The sequence below is a fragment of the Humulus lupulus genome, chromosome 3 (assembly GCF_963169125.1).
Source record: "Humulus lupulus chromosome 3, drHumLupu1.1, whole genome shotgun sequence".
NCBI classification, from domain to species: Eukaryota; Viridiplantae; Streptophyta; class Magnoliopsida; order Rosales; family Cannabaceae; genus Humulus; species Humulus lupulus.
The window spans coordinates 60,846,126-60,857,714 of NC_084795.1; the positions used below are offsets into that span (position 1 = coordinate 60,846,126).

An 11,589-nucleotide genomic window follows, 5' to 3' on the forward strand; every position below is an offset into this window, starting at 1 on the left:
ATATAAACTCGTCTTTTACTTCAAATTGGTTGTTGGCTGAGCATTTATTACATATACCAAACCAAATCCATTGATTTCAAAGAGCTTTCAAAGTTTAACTCATCCAAACACATATTCACACACTTGAGCCAAAATTTGTATTTATTTCTTCTAAGTGTGCTTGCTAATCACTCTAGGTTTCTCATTGTATTATCATACTTCTAGAGTGATTTTTGCTTGTAATATCAAACACATTCCCATATTGAAATTGAGGTGAGGTTGGCACCGGTTTTGTAAACAACCCGGTTAGAGTGAGATTGGCACTTCAACAATCCGAAAAAGAGGTTGATAGTCCTTGGTGGTGGAAAACTATTGTAAGAGGTTTGGAAATACCTTGGTGAAAAATTCCCGGTTGTAAGGGTTAGTCAAGCCCGCTAACTTGGCTCGATAGTTGAACTCAAAGCTAGGTCCTTAGCTTTGAAGACCAAGGACGTAGGTGGCTTAGTTCTACCAAACCTTGTAAAATTCGAGAGTTTGCGATTTCTTAACCTTCAACTCTTTACATTACAAGTTTAACTATTTGCTATATCTATTTGATTGCCATATTATTTGCTTATACTTGATAAATTTGATTTATTACATAATTTGGCATATTAAGTTTTAAATTTCCGAAATTAGTTTAAATTTCCAATTCACCCCCCCTCTTGGAAACATATCTTGGGTTAACACACTACACCAAAAATCCCTTTCCACAACACATGAATATAATACTATTGAAAAAGTATTATATTTTCTTAACATAAGAAGCGGCAAACGTTCCCGCGTCTTCTCTCACTGAAAAGAATAAGCCCCATTTTCTTTTCTCATTTCCCTTCTCAATACCCCAAAATCGAAACTCATTTCTCTCATTTCCCCAAATCCCTAAAACTCAGCAGAGGTGCGTTTGGTTTCCCCAAATCCCCATTTCTCTCATTTCCCCAAATCCCTAAAACTCATTTTTCCCCAAATTACACTGCTGCCTCATGCACGCTGCCTGGATGCTCACCTCGCCTGTGAAGGTTCTCTCCCCTTCATCTCTCTAACTTTGCTCTCTCAGGTGTGTATATACATATATATATGTAACTTTGCTGACTGGAAATATATATATATATGATTGAGTTTAGGGTTATAGTAATATATAACTCGGTGGGATTTCAGGGACAACGTTCTATTTCCGATCACATCAACGAGGGTGCATGGTATATAAAACAAATCCAGTTGAAAATCAAAGAACTTGATGCCAAGAGAGACGATTTAAAGAATTACTCTTACTTGTCGGATTCGAGTAGTACTGGGCCGACTAACCATCACCATGGCAAAGCTGGGAGCTCAACTAGCTATACTCCCCTGCCTCAAGGTCATTTCTTAAGAGTCCAACCTTGTGATTGTGGAGTTGAAATCGTGATCAGTAGCTGTGAGTTCGGAGGGCTCAGTGCGTTGCCCCTTTCAAAGGTTTTGCAAGTTATTCTTGAAGATAGGCTTGCCTTAGTTAGTTGTATTTAAACCAAAGTTAATGGAAAATGCTTCACACTATCAAGGCCGAGGTACTATATATTAGGATTTTTATTGTTTTCTTTTGGCTCTCAAAAAATATACTATGTTGGCTAATTTAAAGTTTATATATTTATACATGATTTGAGAAAATGTTTTGTGTGTGTTATGCAAGTTTGTAGGCGTGATGGTGGTGGTGGTGATGGTTCGTGGTAGTGGCTTAAAGGGAAAAGGGTGGTGTCTTCTTCATATTAATTTATGGGTTGTTGAGTGATGCCGAGAGGACCCCTGATTTTCTATTGTCCTCCAAGCGCCTTAGCGATTTCCTTGCATTTCAATCCAGGCCTAGAAAGAAACGTGCCCAGAAGAGCCATGCATTCACTGTTAGATCCATGACAATAGCCGAGGAGAGATACTGAGGCCAGCTCAACTCGCCTAATGGCCTTGCAGGGAGCCCTGTATGTATACTTTCCGTTGTGGGTTTTGGTTTTGAGTGGCTATGACTTTGTTTGTTTTTGCTGTTTGGTTGCTGAGAAATTTGGGAAGCCTCGTAATAACGTAAACGGAGATGAGCTATGCATGTTTCCATTTTTTTGAATTGATTCTTTAACTTTGGTCATTCTGTTTCATTTTTGGAGTTGTTAAATTCACCCTATTGGGGTTTTGTTTTATGGAAATGTTCTCTATATGGTAATTGTACAATTTTAAGGGACTCTTATATGGTTACATGTGTATATATAATTTTTCCCTTGCATGGTTTCCGGAAACATATCAAGCCTTGGTGAATTTTTGAAGTGGATGTGCATATTATTATTCATGTTTTGTTAATTCTTATTGATAAAAAGCATTATGTAAACTTGAAGTATTCATAATTTATGTTTTTTTCTTTTGGTTTTCTTCTTTTTCAGGACAAGTACTCTCTTTATGATGATCAGTCCATTGAATATTACTCTATGGACCAGGCAAGGGCGACTTCGAACATTCGAAGAAAAACGAAGATAGTTTGTACAATTGGTCCCTCCACAAGCACACGTGAGATGATATGGAAACTGGAAGAAACTAGAATGAATGTGGAACGTTTAAATATGTCTCATGGGGACCATTCATCACACCAGAAAACCATTGATCTTGTTAAAGAGTACAACTCTCAGTTTGATGACAAGGTCGTCGCCAGAATGCTGGACACCAAGGTGTGTTGGCCCCTTTTCTTTATGACACAAGCCTATTGATAGTGCCTGCATTAAAGTATAAGCTGTTTCATATAAAGCATATGATTTTTTTTTTAACAATGACAAATATGATAAGTTATTAGAATTAATATATTTTGTGCTTGCTATAATTTCTTTTACTCTTCTCCTCTGAATCAAATACTTGCTTCTGATGTCAAGTTCAAGCTATAATATTAAGTCTAGAGTGCACCCTTTTCTATATTCACAAAGTGTGCAATATCTTAAAATCTGAAACTATGATTGGAGTGACAGTTGAAAACATCGTGCCTTTTACAATAACTTCCTTTAAGATTAGTGTGTCTTCAGTACAAGAGAGTCTCATCCTCATTTATTTATATATTTTTTCTTACATGTGTTGTGAAGTTGTAATGAATACAAGAGAGTGTGAGACAACCAATTTCTTCTTCCAGGGGCCTGAGGTTCGAAGTGGAGATTTACCTCAACCTATAATGCTTGAAGAAGGACAAGAATTTAATTTTACAATTAAAAGAGGAGTCAGCACAGAAAACACTGTCAGCGTGAAGAAATAGAATACATGGTATATGGCTTTTTATAGTTGGTTTAACCTGAGTCTGATTTATTGGAACATTTCTCTTGTTGTTGGTCTATCCTATTTTTCGCTTACTTCCCTTAATTAGGCAACTCTGTATTAGAGACCTTGACTACTTTCATAATGACATTGCATTCTTAACCTCATGTTTGGCTGGAACAAGGGTTTCTTAGGCCTGGACAAAGCCTACAACATTGCCAATTGGCCATTGTATGTTGAGAGTGTTTTTGTTAGTTGTCATATGTGGAAGTAGCTGTTGCATTGCTCAAGCAATTGTGTCTATGCAACTACTATACTTTCATTTCAAATGGTTGCATATTTCATTTTTTGATTTGTATATGGGTACCATTCATCAATATTAAGCTAGCCAGTGAGCCTTATATATTGTGTATTTGATTGATGTACAGTGACCACTACTTGAAGAATGCCATTTTTTCATAGCTTAAATGTCTGATGTCTATATTTATATATTCTTCTCATGGTTTTTAATGCCTGTTTGTATCTTTTATCATCCTTTAGTTAAAAGTTATTTGAAAGCAGATACAAGTAAGATCTTTTTTTTATTATTTTTTTTATTGCTACTAGTTTTAATAACTTGAAATTTTCCTATTATATGTTAGGTGGAATGATGTCTTTACTTGTTAAGTCGAAGACACATGATACTGTTAAATGTGAAGTAGTTGATGGTGGAGAATTAAAATAAAGACGTCATTTAAATGTTCGTGGAAAAAGTGCAAATCTCCCTTCAATTACAGGTAACAAGGAATGCTTGGTGTTGATATGAAGTTTTTCATTTACTTTATTTTTATATATCGAAAGGGGTTAATAAGTCTAGTACATGATCTGTTGTATCTGTCTTTTGTACAGATAAAGACTGGGAAGATTTCAAGTTTGGAGTGGACAACCAAGTCGATTTCTATGTTGTCTCTTTTGTAAAAGATGCTAGAGTGGTTCATGAGTTGAAAGATTATCTTAAAAGTAAAATATTATTTCTATCATCAGTTTGTTCAGTACCAGTTATTTGACTCCAGTTACTTGTTTAGAACTAATTTTTTAAAATCTCTTTTCTAGGTTGCAATGCAGACATTCACGTGATTGTAAAAATTGAAAGTGCAGACTCTATCCCAAATCTTCATTCAATTATTCCTGCATCTGATGGGGTTAGTTCCAGTGTCTCTTTGTGAATCAATGGTCACTTATTTAGTCATAGATTATATCTTTAGTACACCTATCCACCCTTCAGTGATCATTGTTGGTACCGTACCCCCTCTCTCTCTCATTATTTTATTCAAAACATTATCCAAATCATTGAGAAGGATAAGGAATTACAGAAAAAGAGCTAAACCACATGTTCAGTTCTGCTAAAGAACAGAAGAATTCATATCTTTTTATTCATCATATTAACAAGTTTATTACTAGGCAATGGTTGCTCGTGGGGACCTTGGAGCTGAACTTCCGATTGAGGATGTTCCTCTGTTACAGGTAAGACATGGATTTTAGTTATCGTTTTTATTACTTCTATATCATGCACGTTGTAGAGAAAGTTGATGACATTTATACTTGAGAGTATTAAAGGATTTTGAAATATTGTGGTTTCGATAATTTTTTCAAGTACTATTATTTCTGTTTGGAATCTCTTTTCCTTGTGGAATATTGTGGACTCCTTTTCACTTGCTGTGAACACTACTTGATAAAGTATTAGTTGCTAATTAATGCATAATAAGAAAAGCTTTGACTTTTATGCATCAATTCTTGGACCAACTTGGGGAAAATCAAATCCATTCACATTTTTTTCCTTACTAAAAGGGAAACTCATTCACAAAGTGAAGCAAGAAAATAATTCTCAGCTATTTATAACATAGGCACATCTTGAGGTAGACTGATAAAGACGTGACTAACTGCTAATCATTTGACTTATTCAAGGAATGCTGCACACTGTGGCTTTGGGAAACAGTTTGAATAACCATATGTAGAACGTTTTATTCATGATGTACCATATCGTATCATTGAAAATATATTGCCATCCCTACCATCCTTGCTCAGTGCATGCAGCGTATTTATTTCCTTTTCATGTCTTTGGGCCCATATATATATGTATATATGATAAGTTCATCTTTTTAAATGATTATTATTTAAAATACTGAAGTTAAAATCTTGAATTTGTCTCAGATTCTATCATGAATGAAATTTCCTTGTTACGTACAGGAGGACATAATTAGAAGGTGTCAGAGAATGCATAAACCAGTTATTCTAGCAACAAACATGCTGGAGAGCATGATTAATCATCCTACGCCAACAAGGGCTGAAGTCTCTGACATTGCAATTGCAGTATGGGAAGGTGCTGATGCGGTCATGCTTTCTAGAGAAACTGCCACGGAAAGTAAGTTAACTAATTCATTTGGCCTTGGGTGGCCTCTTAATATATTTCCAATGTGCAATGGCTATTGAAAAAGTATTATCAAAACTCAATAAAGATGTTTGTTTTCTAAATTTTTTGCTTTCTTTGTAGTAATGTGTATCCCACAAAAATAATTATAGTAGTATTCTCTAGTTAAAAAATGTTAATGATTCTTAGACACTTTAGAGTTATCAGTTATGTATGACTTTTTCCTCTTGTCTGATGCAAATTTTCTGTCTTGTCATTTCTCATGATGTAACCAAAATAGTGTCAAAATTCTCAATAAAACTGAAGAATGAAAGGGAAAAAACAATGGAATGCTTGTCAGTTTCTGTTGTCCTAACCAAATTATTCTCAACATCAAAGATAGCTGCCTTACATATCCTCAATGTGATAAATACAAAATAATGCCTGCAATCTGGCATTTAAATACTTTATAAAAAAAGTTGCGGCACAAGTGATTTTAAGGTGCCATTCCTTCATCAATTTTCATGGGGCATATAAAGTTTGTGTTTTGCAAGTTCTTACTAAATCTCAAAGTGCAAAAGGTGCATAGACTATTACTAGGGTCATAGCCCCATTGCTCTATTGAGCAGCACACACCAGAGTTTTTCAGTGCTCTTAAATTTGCATTTTAATTAATTATTTATCAAAGTAGGCATTGAAATACCTGATAATTGATAAGGAACCGCATGTTTATTTCAAAATACTATCTTATTAATTTAGTTGATAATACACATCTTGTTCAAATGGTGCATCATATCAACAATTTTTCTAAGAACTAAAGTTTTATATATCACCACAATAAATGAAAGTTCCTCACTTTTCCAATGATGCAGGATCCCAAGAATAAGGAAAATCTCGTTTAACTTCCTCAAGCAAAATTAAATTTGGCTTTTCTAGTTTAATTGTAAAAAGAGGAATTATGTATCCAACCATGGCAAGGGATTTGGTAGTTATCGCATCAACTTGCCAAGGTTGATTTCCTTGCTGCTTTGCTTCCTTTGATCTACATTCCAGCTCTACTGTCTCTTTCTTGTGGATTTTACAAATGGTTAGCAAACTTGTTATGCTTTTTGTATATGTAGTTTTTAGTTAAATTTTGCTGCTTTTAGACATTTGACATTATGAAAATAATTATTTTTCCATGGAAATTGTTTTAATATGCTTTTAGGAAAGATGATAATTGGAGACTCTCTCGAGTGGTATATATATTTGTTACTCTTGGTCTTCTTCTTCTGCTTGGTGCAATATTGGCTATTGTAGTAGTAGTTAAACCTTGGACGTTGAGAAATAACTTACAGACCCTCCTTATTTTCCTTGGTTTTTGGTGTTTACCTTTTTAAAGACGTCTTTTTTTTTATTTTGCAATAGATTGGTGTGGCATTTATTTTGGTTCTTCTGATTATTGTACTAGCAATTAGTGCTATCCACCAGTGGGCATCAGACAATTTCTATTTGACAAGGACTCAGACATTCTTTGTTTGTTTCCTTGCTTTCCTTTTGGCTCTGGCAGCATTCATTGTCGGATGGTTTGGAGGTAAAAACTTGTTTTGTCATCTATTTTTGTTTGCTGGGTTTTGCAAGGATATTGCATAAATTACATTTTGCTTGTTTTTGCTAAACATGCTGATATCGCTGTCGTTTCAGAGAAACCATTTGTGGGAGCATTTGTTGGTTACTTTTCTTTCTTATTTCTTCTTGCTGGAGAGCATTGACTGTAAGCTGCTTTTGTATTTTTATATAATGTTTTAAATGTCATTACATTGGGTTCATTTCTTATTTCTTTTTGCTCCCTTTTCTTTGTTTCTTTGTAGGTTCTTCTTTCACCATCTATTGTAGTTTACTCTCCCTGAGTTCTCCCTTTAAAGGGCCATCGATTGTAAGAACAAATATGAGTTTATAATCATTTCTTATATATAGATGATTATATATCTAGGTAGGTCAGGTGTTAATTAGTTTTCCAGTAAATAAATGCAGGACTTGATTCTTCTTCTAGTAGTGTGGGTAGTATTACCTCAGATGTCTCATCAGCTGCCAAGAAGAGTTGATTCCCAGACCTCAGAGGTTTTTGCCACTTTTTTTTACTTCCTACTTTCACTATTATACCTTTTGTTTCAAGATTTAGAGTCTTAAGATGCCTAAACTTATTATAAATCCCAATACCAAGAGTCTATGTGTATATACATATCACCATATTGATAGATATAATAATAAAAATAAGCTACTAATATTACCAACTATTCTTGATGGTGATACTCTGAGCTTTTCAGGTGAAACCATGTAATGACCCACTAATCTAGACTAATTGGACCATTATCGAAACTATACATAAAACTTACATTTTTACGAAAATACCATAATTTATTGAGTAACTTGAAAATAAGAGTTATTTACAAAAAAAACGAATACTAAGAAGGATTTTGGGATCCCATTGTCTTTAAAACAAAATAAGATTTAAAATAAAAGACATTACATAATAATGCGGAAAATACATGTAAAACCATAAAAAAAACATAAAAGGAGACTACATCCTCGAATCGATAACGCTCGCCCCCTTGACTCCATTCATCATCGATACACATCCTCCCAAGCATCACGAATCTTACCGCCTCTAAGCTTATTTTCCTGCACATAAACAGAAAGGAGTGAGCCTAATGCCCAGCAAGGAAAAACCTAACACATAGTCATATACACAATTTCATAAGAAAACATAAAGACTTAACATAATACATATAACATACACTTATTATAATGGCCATTATTACTTGGGGTCCCATAGACTAAACAAGCATATGCCCATGGGGTTAATGGGGTCCTACTAGCTAAGTAGGTCATATGCCCATAACCCATTTGGGGTCTTGTTAGTCATATGGGTCATATGCCCAAGCCTACATACACATATACATATCATAACACTTTTAATAACATAAACATATAGATAACATAAGCACATAACATATTAATTCTAGCCTATTTTCCTTACCAAAGTTACCGGGATAAAATGGACTGAGTTAGGACTTTTGGAACACTCCTAAAACCACAATGAACAAGGGTGAGTCTAAAGAAAGGAGATGAAATGAAAGAGAATAGGAAGACTAAACCATTAAACGAAAATATGCTTACCACCACTTAAGTGCTTAAGAACTTGGATTCCCTAACCAAAAATAAGAATAAGGTTAGGGGACTGAGTAGAAGGTTTTGAGAAAAGAAATAACATAGAATACAGAAAGGACTAGAGTTTTGGGTTTACCTCAAAGATTGCAAGATCAATCTAACATCCACCGAAATACTATAGCACTCACTTACTTCCCAAGTGTTTGATAAGCTTATGATGTTTAAGCTTATAGTTTTTCCCCAAACCAAGTGTTTACACTCTCTCACTCACTTAACACTAGCAGCCTCTGAACTTAGAGCAAATGGTGAATAATGGCTGGGTACTAGGTCCTATTTATAGAGTTTGGGAATGAAAATATCTTGATTTTACTTGAATAAAAATAATGGCTTTTTAGGTGAAAATCATTTGAATAATCGTTCAGCAGAGGCTGAAGACTCGTTCAGAAGATGCTGGACTGTTGAAGGAGTTTGAATGGCTGAAGGGAAAAGAATTCAAATGTATTTGAATTCATGCTGGTGGAGGCGATATATCGCCCCCTATAGGCGATATATCGCCTGGACCTTTGTTCCCGAGGCGACCGTGCATCGATTCGTGTTTTCCGTATCTACGTGCTGCGACATATCGCCCCCTATAGCTGCGATATATCGGCATACGCTGAATATTTAAACACGAATTTACACATTTTTAGCTGAGTTTGAATGGAGTAAACAGCCTTGACTAAGCCCTCAACGTGCTCAAAGCTGCTGACTGACCCTATACATTCAAACTTTTACCCTTATTTAATTTAATCCTCAAAAATACTAAATCCTTAATTACCATTCAAAACATGTGCTTAAAATCCTATTGGTTGATGTCTAAACCTTATAATATAATAATATATTCCTTAATATCAGACACATTAATCAAACCTTAGGTTATACTTAATATTCTTAAACTATAGGTTAAACTTAGAAAATCTATAAGTACTACTATGAGTGTCCAAATAACTCCCGGTCTGAACCAAAAATCCAAAGTAACAATGATAACACTAAACATACTATAATACTACTAAACAATTAGCTAAGTAAAGTTCTTGGACTCTACAATTCTCCCCTACTAAAAAGAATTTCGTCCTCGAAATTTACTTACCAAATAACTCCGGATACCGGCTCTGCATGTCCTCTTCCAACTCCCACGTTGCCTCGCGTTCAGAACTATTGCTCCATAGGACTTTAACTATAGGAAAGCTCTTGGACCGTAACTGCTTCATCCCCCTATCTAGGATGCTAACCGGTCGTTCCTCGTAACTTAAGTCTTTCTGGAGTGCTATGGTATCGTACTTGAGGACGTGAGATGGGTCTGACACATACTTGCGTAACATCGAGATGTGGAAGACGTTGTGACTATCGGCTAGTGCTGGCGGTAGGGCTAGTCTATACGCAACTGGTCCCACTTTGTCCAATATCTCAAAAGGACCTAAGAATCGGGGACTGAGCTTGCCTTTCTTCCCGAACCGCTTGACACCCTTCATAGGAGATATCTTCAGGAAGACTTGATCTCCAACTTGGAACTCCACATCGCGTCTCTTGGTATCTGCATAGCTTTTCTGTCGGCTTTGAGCAGCAAGCATACGCTGTCTAATAAGCGTTACTGCTTCTTGAGCTTGCCTAACAGCTTCGGGCCCTAGAAGCTGCCTTTCTCCTACCTCGTCCCAGTGCAACGGTGATCGGCACCTTCTTCCATATAGCAACTCATAAGGTGCCATCTCGATCGTCGACTGGTAGCTATTGTTGTACGAGAACTCGATCAGCGGTAAGTACTTGTTCCACGATCCTCCGAAGTCAAGTACACATGCGCGTAGCATATCCTCTAAAATCTGAATCGTACGCTCTGACTGCCCATCTGTCTGAGGATGGAAAGCTGTACTAAGACTTAACTTAGTACCCATGGCTTGCTGTAAGCTTCTCCAAAATCTTGACGTAAACACTGATCCTCTATCTGATACTATCGTCTTGGGGATTCCATGCAATCGTACAATCTCTTGAATGTAGATGTCTGCATATTGGTCTGCCGTATAAGAAGTCTTAACAGGCAGAAAATGAGCCGACTTGGTTAGTCTATCTATGACTATCCAAGTAGAATCATGCTGCTTATTTGTCTTTGGCAGACCCGTCACGAAGTCCATGGCTATATCGTCCCACTTCCACTCCGGTATGCTAAGTGGTTGCAATAATCCTGCAGGCCGCTGATGCTCCGCCTTCACTTGCTGGCATACCAGACACTTAGATACATATTCCGCTATGTCCTTCTTCATCCCTGGCCACCAATAGACTGCCTTGATGTCATGAGTCATCTTGGTAGACCCTGGATGAACTGAGTACGGAGTACTGTGCGCTTCTTCTAGGATTGTCTTCTTAATACTCTGATCGTCTGGCACGCATACCCGATCCTTATGTCTCAATAAACCTTGACTGGATATTGAGAAATCTGTAGTCTTGCCTTCTCGGACTGCATTCATGTGCGTTGCTAGTGAATCATCATGTCTCTGACCATTCCGTATGTCTTCTAGCAGATTCGATTGGATAGACAAGTTAGCTAGCTTGCCTACAACCACTTCTATTCCGGCACTGATAAGCTCCTGCTGTAGTGGCTTTTCTATTCCGGATAAGGCTGCTAAGTTCCCATAACTTTTTCGGCTAAGTGCATCGGCAACTACGTTTGCCTTCCCCGGGTGGTATAAGATTTCGCAGTCGTAATCCTTTACTAATTCCAACCACCGGCGCTGCCTCATGTTAAGCTCCTTCTG

The 11,589-nt window shown here is 36.4% G+C and overlaps 1 pseudogene; it reads left to right on the forward strand.

Moving 5' to 3' along the window:
- Nucleotides 1–1,947: 1,947 nt before the first annotated feature.
- LOC133824224 (pyruvate kinase isozyme G, chloroplastic-like) lies at nucleotides 1,948–7,404 on the forward strand (annotated as a pseudogene).
- The last annotated feature ends 4,185 nt before the right edge of the window (nucleotides 7,405–11,589 follow it).